This window comes from Notothenia coriiceps, unplaced genomic scaffold (assembly GCF_000735185.1).
Source record: "Notothenia coriiceps isolate Sejong01 unplaced genomic scaffold, NC01 NC01_scaffold00037250, whole genome shotgun sequence".
NCBI lineage: Eukaryota > Metazoa > Chordata > Actinopteri > Perciformes > Nototheniidae > Notothenia > Notothenia coriiceps.
In genome coordinates this window covers 16616184-16624469 of record NW_011369951.1, presented here as the reverse complement: position 1 = coordinate 16624469, position 8286 = coordinate 16616184, and the positions used below count along the sequence as shown (strand labels likewise).

Here is an 8286-nt window from a genome sequence, read left to right as displayed (position 1 = left end):
AACAAAAATGTCATACATTCTGGATTCATTACAAATCAACTGAAATATTGCAAGCCTTTTATTATTTTAATATTGCTGATTATGGCATACAGCTTAAGAAAACTCAAATATCCTATCTCTAAATATTAGAATATCATGAAAAAGTATACTAGTAGGGTGTTCAACGAATCACTCGAATCGTCTAATTAACTCGAAACACCTGCAAGGGTTTCCTGAGCCTTGAAAAACACTCAGCTTGGTTCAGTAAACTAAATCACAAGTATGGGGAAGACTGCTGATCTGACTGCTGTCCAGAGGACCGTCATTGACACCCTCCATCAGGAGGGTAAGACACAAAAAGAAATTTCTCAAAGAGCAAGCTGTTCACAGAGTGCAGTTTCAAAGCACATCCACAAAAAGTCTGTTGGAAGGGGGAAATGTGGCAGGAAACGCTGCACAACCAAGAGAGATGACCGCAGCCTTAACAGCATTGTGAAGAAGAGTCNCTGCCAAAGCCGTGGAGGCGACATTCCTCTGTGGAGCTGCGATTGATGTTCTCGCGGGATCCCCCAGAGAGACATAAGACCTGTGACACAGCTTCACACAGCCAGTGCTGACAGCGTTCGCTGCAGACGCAGCGCCGACTTCGAGCGCTCTCTATTAATCCCACAAACAGCGCTCGGTTGTTGTAGGAACGCTGCGCTGCCACTAGCAGGATCAGCGCGCGCCACAGGACAGAGGTGATGGAGACTTTCTGCTGAGGTGAGGCGCGAAGCAACCCACTGCAACGTGATCACTCATGACTCTAAAGAGCTCTGATGACCTTTGGCCCATAACAGCCGGGTTACGGCGCTAAACAAGTCTGAACTGCCATCTCCTATGGCATCCGAGCAGGCCATGCGCGAGCCACACGAGCAGAGCAGACAAAAGTCACTCACCTTTTCGCTGATTCGAGCCCAAAAGCTAGGTGGCTATCTTGCTGAGAACGATTAAGGGGAACCTGTCTAAAGGTTCAAAATGGCGCCTTTGCTTAGTGCTGCCTAAACACCAAGCCAAATCCCCACTGAGGCCCCAGCTCGCGCGTGACACAGCGTCTGCAGTCTCCGTATCCGCAATAACATCGGCTGCCCTGACTGCTCTGCGAGCCCTCTCGCTCATCGCGGGAATAATACATTGCCTCTGATGAGAGCAACCGTGTGTGCGCGCCCAGAACAGGCCGGCCGCCTGGCCTTTGCGTTTTACTCAAAAGGAAGCCTATCGCAGATCGTACTCCTCCCTGGCAGATTGAGGTGGCTGCTTCCCATAGCGCTTGTCTGTGTGAATCAACCATGTTGATTTCGTACGGTATTTTCCCCCGTATATATAATGGAGTAAAAACCGCAATAACTGTTCTGGGTATGACAGAGTGTTTCTTTGATCCCATGAACTCTGTATGCGGGCGTGGACTTCCTTCTCTGTGTATATGAGTGTGTGACGATGGCTCTAGCGATCTTGTTGAGCGAGAGCCTACGCTAGTCCACTGCGCTCCAGGTCACGCGCCGTGCAGGCAGCACAAGGGCTGCGAGGGAGTTTCCACATGTGTGCATTTCACCCGTCTAGTAAGCATGATTGTCGTAAATCACGCCAGGGGTATGTCGGTGTATGGAGCTGATGATGAGGCTTATGAGCCGCCGCTCATGAATCGGGTTACTTTGCAGAAAAGGCCATGTGTCGTAGGCGTATCTGCTTTAGCAGTGAATGCATCGCGCCGAGCAGCGGTATTAACGAGCGCTCTAAAGTGATCCGATGCTAGGATGTCGCAGCGCAGCTCCTGCCTGCCAACTTTCCCTCTAATCAGACAGTATAGTGGCAGCCCTCTAGATTCGAGAGATGTAGCAGTTTGCTGTATATAGAACCAGTAGTGAAAAAGGCAGCGCCGGCCAGGCTCTAGAGCAGACATACAGCACAGTAGGCGACTAGACAGGACTCGCATAAGTATTGACCCTGTTACTCGTGCGCGCCCTCAGCCTTATTATACTTCTGCATTCCCACGTCTGGCTTCTCTGTGAGATGATGCATCGTAATGGTCGGTCATGGTGACGAGCCACGCTATTGCTCCCTACTGGCCTTTCAGTGCGCGCGCACTATCTGCAGGAAGAGTCGCCGATACACGCTGCTTTTGCGCTCCAGGCTCTGCCTGGCAACTGAGCTTTCAACACGCTCAGAGAGGGAGAGTGGAGGGTTACTATGTGCAGCTAGATGATATTGCGTGTATTCAGCCGCTCTATAGTGGTTATTCATGTACCGTGTGTAATAGGACAGTGAATATCTCGGACCTGGAACTAATGCCGGCGAGTCTACTTGCCTATAAAGGTTACATATATAAACGAATAGGTAAAACCAGCGCTGGCTTTCTAGTGGCAGTCCCTGCTGTTCTTAATCACAGATTAGTGGCAGCCGCTAAATTACTGCTCTAGTCTCCTCTCGAAAGGTGGATTTCGTTATATAACCTCTCGCTCAGATCACAGACCAGTACCATCGAGCCGCCCCAGCTCCTCACTCTCTACCTCTGTTTATCGCCCGCCCCGTGACTGAGATCCGGATGGTCTGGCGGGCAGCATGTCCGGGGTGTGATGACATGGGGACTGAGCCCTTCAGCGATGAATGCCCACTTTTCCTCTCTCGAGCTGGTTTCCCTTGGGCGCTCTCCGCTGCGCTGTCGGGTCGCCCCGACAGACGACTGCTTCTCGCAGTGCGCTCTTGCCTTGCGTCGATTTCCCGTCCTTCTGTCTGCTGCTGGACTGTAGCTCTAGAGTCTGACATGCTGGCGAATGCCGTCCGCCTTTCACTCGCGCTCTTCATACTCCACTCATGGATGTAGAGCAACTGCTTGAACAGCCCGTACCGGGCTTATTGGGTCCAGTAGTCACTTTTCTGGATCTCTCTAACAGACGTGTCATCGGTGACGCCTGCTAACAGCCAAGAGTGACCTGGCTCGGTCTTGTGCTCACGCGAGTGTCCTCACCTGGGAGACAGGACGTACCTGGCAGCACAGAGTTGTATACAGACTGTGTTCGGCACGCGCGCTTTGCTGATTCCTCTCGGTGGTGACCGCTCTACCAGTGATCTTTGTGAGTGTGCTAGCAGCTCTCTTGAGTCAAAAACTGCCAAATCCCTGAAAAAAATTGCTATGTGTTATCAATTCGCCGCGGCCTTATGGAAAGAATCACATGTCTACCCAGTGACCTTCAATACATCATGTCCGAGTCTGAACACTATCGTCTACGTATGGCTGAGCATAAAAGCGATAGATAAGAACGCTGCAAAATAGTTGGACGACGTGATATGAGAGGATGGCGGTTCGTCCTCAGTGAACTCAACGCACCACTTCAACCGGACTCTTCACAAACCCCTCTGACTACGACATCATAATTAGTCCTCTCTCACGTCCGGGGAGTTGAAGTATGGTGCAGCAACGCGCATCTACGGTGATAATCTCAATATTCCGTACTTGTAGAGACAAGGTTATGAGTCTCCGTAACACGTACTCCTGCGAGCTGATGACTCCTCAGGACATCTGCTAGTCTATACATGCTGCCTGTCATTTCGTGTGCTCCTCTGTGATGCCAATTCTGCTCCTCGGGTCATCCGGTCGCCTCGAGATATGTGTGAATAGGGACGTCCGCTCTATATTGTCCGGTTCTCGCATGTTATGACGGACATAGTCTCACAACTTTGATCGAGACAGAAAGTCATATCAATTATGATATATCTCTGATGATCATATAAAGATATCGTACGACTATTCAGGACTAGTAGTGTGTCCTGCAATAGCATTGGGCGCTTTCTTTCATGGTCTGAGGAGGTGTTCAGTATCTGATCATCCCGGTGAGTATGGGGTGAAGTAAGCTACATGAACAGTGACAGCAGTGTTTCCTCATCTGTGCTTTTCTCTTAAATGTATCCGGTAAAAACATCTAGTCTGAGTGTGCCAATGTCTTCTAATGATGTTACCATTGAGTCTGCAGAGGCATACATCAGTCGATTAATGTGTTGAAACCTTTCCTGAATCTATGTTCTTCATTTGTCATTGCTAATGCGGGACTTTCACTACTTGCATCAATTGCTTATTCATAACTATCGTCTTCTAACCTCTCTCTGCACTCGTTGCAGAAACTCCTTCTTCCGACTCCACCAGCGTGCCTCGTGCATTGTGTTTACCCTATCTCTTGCTAGAGTCTAGCGCTTATTAGAGCACTGCCCCACGATGAACGCTACAGCCGTTGCTCAAAACAAGAGAACAGTTGTTTACCAAACTCCTATAAGTGAAGATCATGTATCTTTGATTCATTTTTGTGCATTTTGAATCTCGCTGATGTCCATATCAACCTATTCCTCCCGCAGACAAACACCTGTTTTCCGCTTCAATATGTCCTGATTGTGACATAGTCATGGAATGTGACTTTCTTTTGCTCCATTAAAAAAATGTATAAATTTCTCTTGTGTGTATTTTACTATAGTGCAAATCGTAGTCTTCCCAAGAGTTTCTGGCTGCGTTAACTAATAGACTACCCAGTTGAACATGTTATTGCCCTATTAGATCATTCAGTCCTACTTGTAACGCAAAGCGAAATCTTGTTTTCCACTGACTGCTTCGTTCTAGTGAGCCGTTATGGGAACTCGGGCGGTATCTGTGACGTTGCTGTCAGATAAGTTGCGCTTTTGCCTAAGCACCAATGGATCAGCTTCCCTAAATGCTCTAGTTGTTTGGTGTCTGTTTCGTATATGGCTTCGCCCTCTAAGGCTATCGCTATTGGGTAATCCCCCTGCGCACCCGCGCCAGCACTGAAACACTTGTAGTCCACGCCCACCCGCAAGGTGGGCCCCGCCCTCGGCTTCCTTCCTCGGTTATAAATAGGAAGGAGGCCCAGCAATCTGCTCCCTCTTTCTTCAGCAAACCATCTGCAGTTGCACAGCACATAAAACATATGAGCAACAACTGCGTCCGAAATTGCCCTCGCATGGTGACTCAGCTATATCATGCTTGCTCACATTGTGCCTGTCTCCCATCACCGACAGGAAGCTCAAGAGCGGACGCTCTAGCTGCTGCGGCCGACGGAGGACGATTGGCGCGGTCCAGGAGCACGTGGACGGCAAGCATGTCCCTGGGAGCCGAGTACCGCAGGTGTCGCACCGGCTTCCTACCCTGTCTCCTCCATGGTCACGGTGGATCGTCCCTCCCTCCTCTCCCCCGGACGGGGGAGACAGAGTCGGAGCAGGGGGCTGGTTTGGCGGCCGAGCATGCCGTCCCCTTCTCCGTCGCCACAGGACGGCGCCCTACGTTGAGCTCCCCCAGAGAGTATGTCGCCCGCCAGGCCGACCGGGTGCACCAGTGTGCCTTTCAGGCGGCGAATATTATCGCGCTACTCTCCAACTCGGTGGTGACACTGGTAGAGCGGCCCACCACCGAGGCAGAGGAAATCAGCAAGGCGGCCAGCATGGCGCTCACTCTGTGCGCGTCCGTCGCTGTCTCCCAGGCGAGGATTTCCGCGTGGGTGACACAGATCCAGCGCCACCTCTGGCTGCAGCAGGCGTCTGTTACGGAGACGGCCAGAAAAGTGCTACTGGACGCTCCAATCAGCCCGTACGGGCTGTTCGGACCCCAGTTCCACGCCATGGTGGAGTCCATGAAGACGGCCGCGGAACAGGCGGACGGCATTCGCCAGCATGTCAGCTGGCTCCAGCCTGCTGAGCGCCCACAGCGGCACCAACGCCTGCAGCAGCCGCTGCAGCCGCGGCGTCCATGCCGGCTACAGGAGGCCGCAAGCGGAGAGACGCCCACAGCAACCGCCTCGGCGTCAGACTCGCCCTTCGGCGGCTGCAGGGGCTCCGTCCCATGTCTCTGCTCCCCCGCCACCCCAGAGACAGGGTCTCCCGGCGGCGAGTCAAAGGGGAGTGAGGCTCCCCCGCTCCTGGTCTGCTCCGCGAGAGCCTCCGAGGAAGCAGAGCCGGTAATTAAGCCGGCTGCCACTAATCTGTTGATTAAGTAGACAGCAGGGCTCGCTGCAGAAGCCTGCCGGTTTTAACCTCGGTTAATAACCTGCAGAGCTCGCGGCATTCCTCTGTCCGAGATACGCCTCCTACACACGGTCATAATAACCCATGAGCGCCGTTATAACGCCTCATGTGGACAGCACTGCACACCACCCTCCATCCATCCTCTGAGCGTGTACACGCGCTCATGATGACAGCCGAGTGAAAGCAGCGTGGTGGAGGCTTCCTCGCAGCCCTTTTCGCCTCACTATTTATTTGATACACGCTGCTCGTCGCTACTGCTTGAAGTTAAGGACAAGCGTGGCTCATCAGTCCATCTCTACGGATTGAAACCAAAGTGCATCACAGAACTTGGTGAGCATTACAGGCTCAGTCACAGAGCGGCCAGAGCGCGGAATGCGCAGTATTCCAGGCGTGAGTGTCCGATGCAGCAGAAGTGTTTGAACCTACCGGTTATAAACTCGCAGACCGTCGCCACGGCTAGGCCTATCTGTCCGAGATAGGAGCGACGTCATGAATATGTCCATGAGCTCGATAACGCTCATGTAACTGTTTATCTTCTCAAAGTCTTCTCAATCCTTTGTTTAACCTATCGGTTAATTATAAACTGCAAGAACATACTATGACATGTTAATATTATAACTCCTCGTCCTCGCCACTCAAAACTGTGGTATGATTAAGTTAGACAGCAGGCGCCTCAGAGTGAAACACGACCGGTATTGTGAGAACTCCTCTCCATGTTTTCATATAACTTCATCTTACTGTTCATCGTCTCAGAGGCCTTCGTCGTAGACGCTGGTAATATATAATACGAGATTAGCCTCTCTTAATCTACGCCTAATAAACCCAATGAGCGCGCTAACGCCTCATGTGGACAGCATCGCACCATTATCTTCACTCCAATGTCCTCGCCTCGCAGCCTCCCGGTCTGTAGGGTACACGCCCTCATGATGAGAGACGGAGTGAAATGCAACATGTGGAACTCGTGATCTGGCTTCAGACAACAAGTCAAGCAGACTCGCATCTCAGCCTCCTAGCCCTCTCTTCGACTTCACGTGAACTGGCAGACGCTGCTCGACAATGCGTGGGCACCCTGCATTGTCTTCTCCTGTGTGTGAAAAAAGGAAAATGTCTACATATGCTGATCTGTTTTCATTGTCCCTGCTGCATGTCGTTATGTCATCATTTTCCTAGGTCTTCTGCCTATCCATCTTGAATTTTAATTTGTATACTACATGGAAATAACTAACTAATGTTAGTGCAGCGAGTGGAGTACCATTATATATGCACTGTCAAATGCCATTATGTGCAAGTTATCCGCGCGGGTGATGGTGGCTCGTCACCATGACGGACCATTACGGCACATCACAGAGGAGCCCTCCCCCCGAGCAGTTCCGATGGGATACGAGAACACTTCCTGTCCTCCCAGAGGGAACAGTTTCTTGCACGGGTTTTTCACTCCGCTATTTTCTAAATCTCCGGGAAAAAAAACGGGGGGGTCGCCCCGTTCCTGTACAATTCAAACATGTGGACTTCACACAGAACATGCACGGCTATGGAAGCAGGCCTACGCTCATCGCCAGGGAGGAGTACGATCTGCATCTCTGAACGCAGCATCAGGCGGCTGCTGTTGCTGGGGCGCGCACACACGTTGGCTCTTATCAGAGCAAGCTGTATATTCCCGGCCGAATTGAAACAGAAGGCTCGCAGGAGCGCAGCAGCCGTGTTATGCGAGGACTACGTGAGAACTCAGACTGTGTCACTGCGCACTGGCGCCTCAGTGGGATTTGGCTTGGTGTTAGGCACACTAACAAAGGCGCCCAGATTTGAACCTTTACGAGCCAGGTTCCCTTAAACTGTTCTCAGCCAAAGTAAGTATTACTTTTGGGCTCTATCAGCGAAAAGGGTGAGGATTTGTCTGCTTCTCTCTGTGCGGCTCCGTCATGCCTCCGGACCCTGGCCTCATATGCTAATGAATTCTCTCCACTGTCACTCACCTCTTTCCACTCTTGCGTCCTTCCTGCTTTTATTCCCAAAACGCTGTGCTCTAGAGAAAGCTACATCGAGTCGTGGTTTAGAGTGATGATTCTATTCTTTATTGCACGATGTTTGTTCAGGTAGTGATCACTCTCTCTGGCTTGATAGGACTTCTTTCCCCTGCCTACAGGTCGGAGAAGAAGCCGCGTCTGTCGACTCCTCCTCATGTCCTCTCCGCTACTTGGAGCGGACACTCATTACAGTAGCAGTCATTGCAGAGCAGCTCGTCATCCTGGG

General features: G+C 51.4%; 2 protein-coding genes across 2 annotated transcripts in view; both read right to left on the bottom strand.

The window, feature by feature from the left end:
- Nucleotides 1-8286, bottom strand: part of LOC104967382 (copine-9-like) — a 69301-nt gene that overhangs the window by 34529 nt on the left and 26486 nt on the right. The gene's annotated exons all lie outside the window — the stretch shown is intronic.
- The window catches only part of LOC104967120 (cytosolic purine 5'-nucleotidase), a 25726-nt gene that overhangs the window by 8244 nt on the left and 9196 nt on the right, over nt 1-8286 (bottom strand). The window lies entirely within an intron of this gene.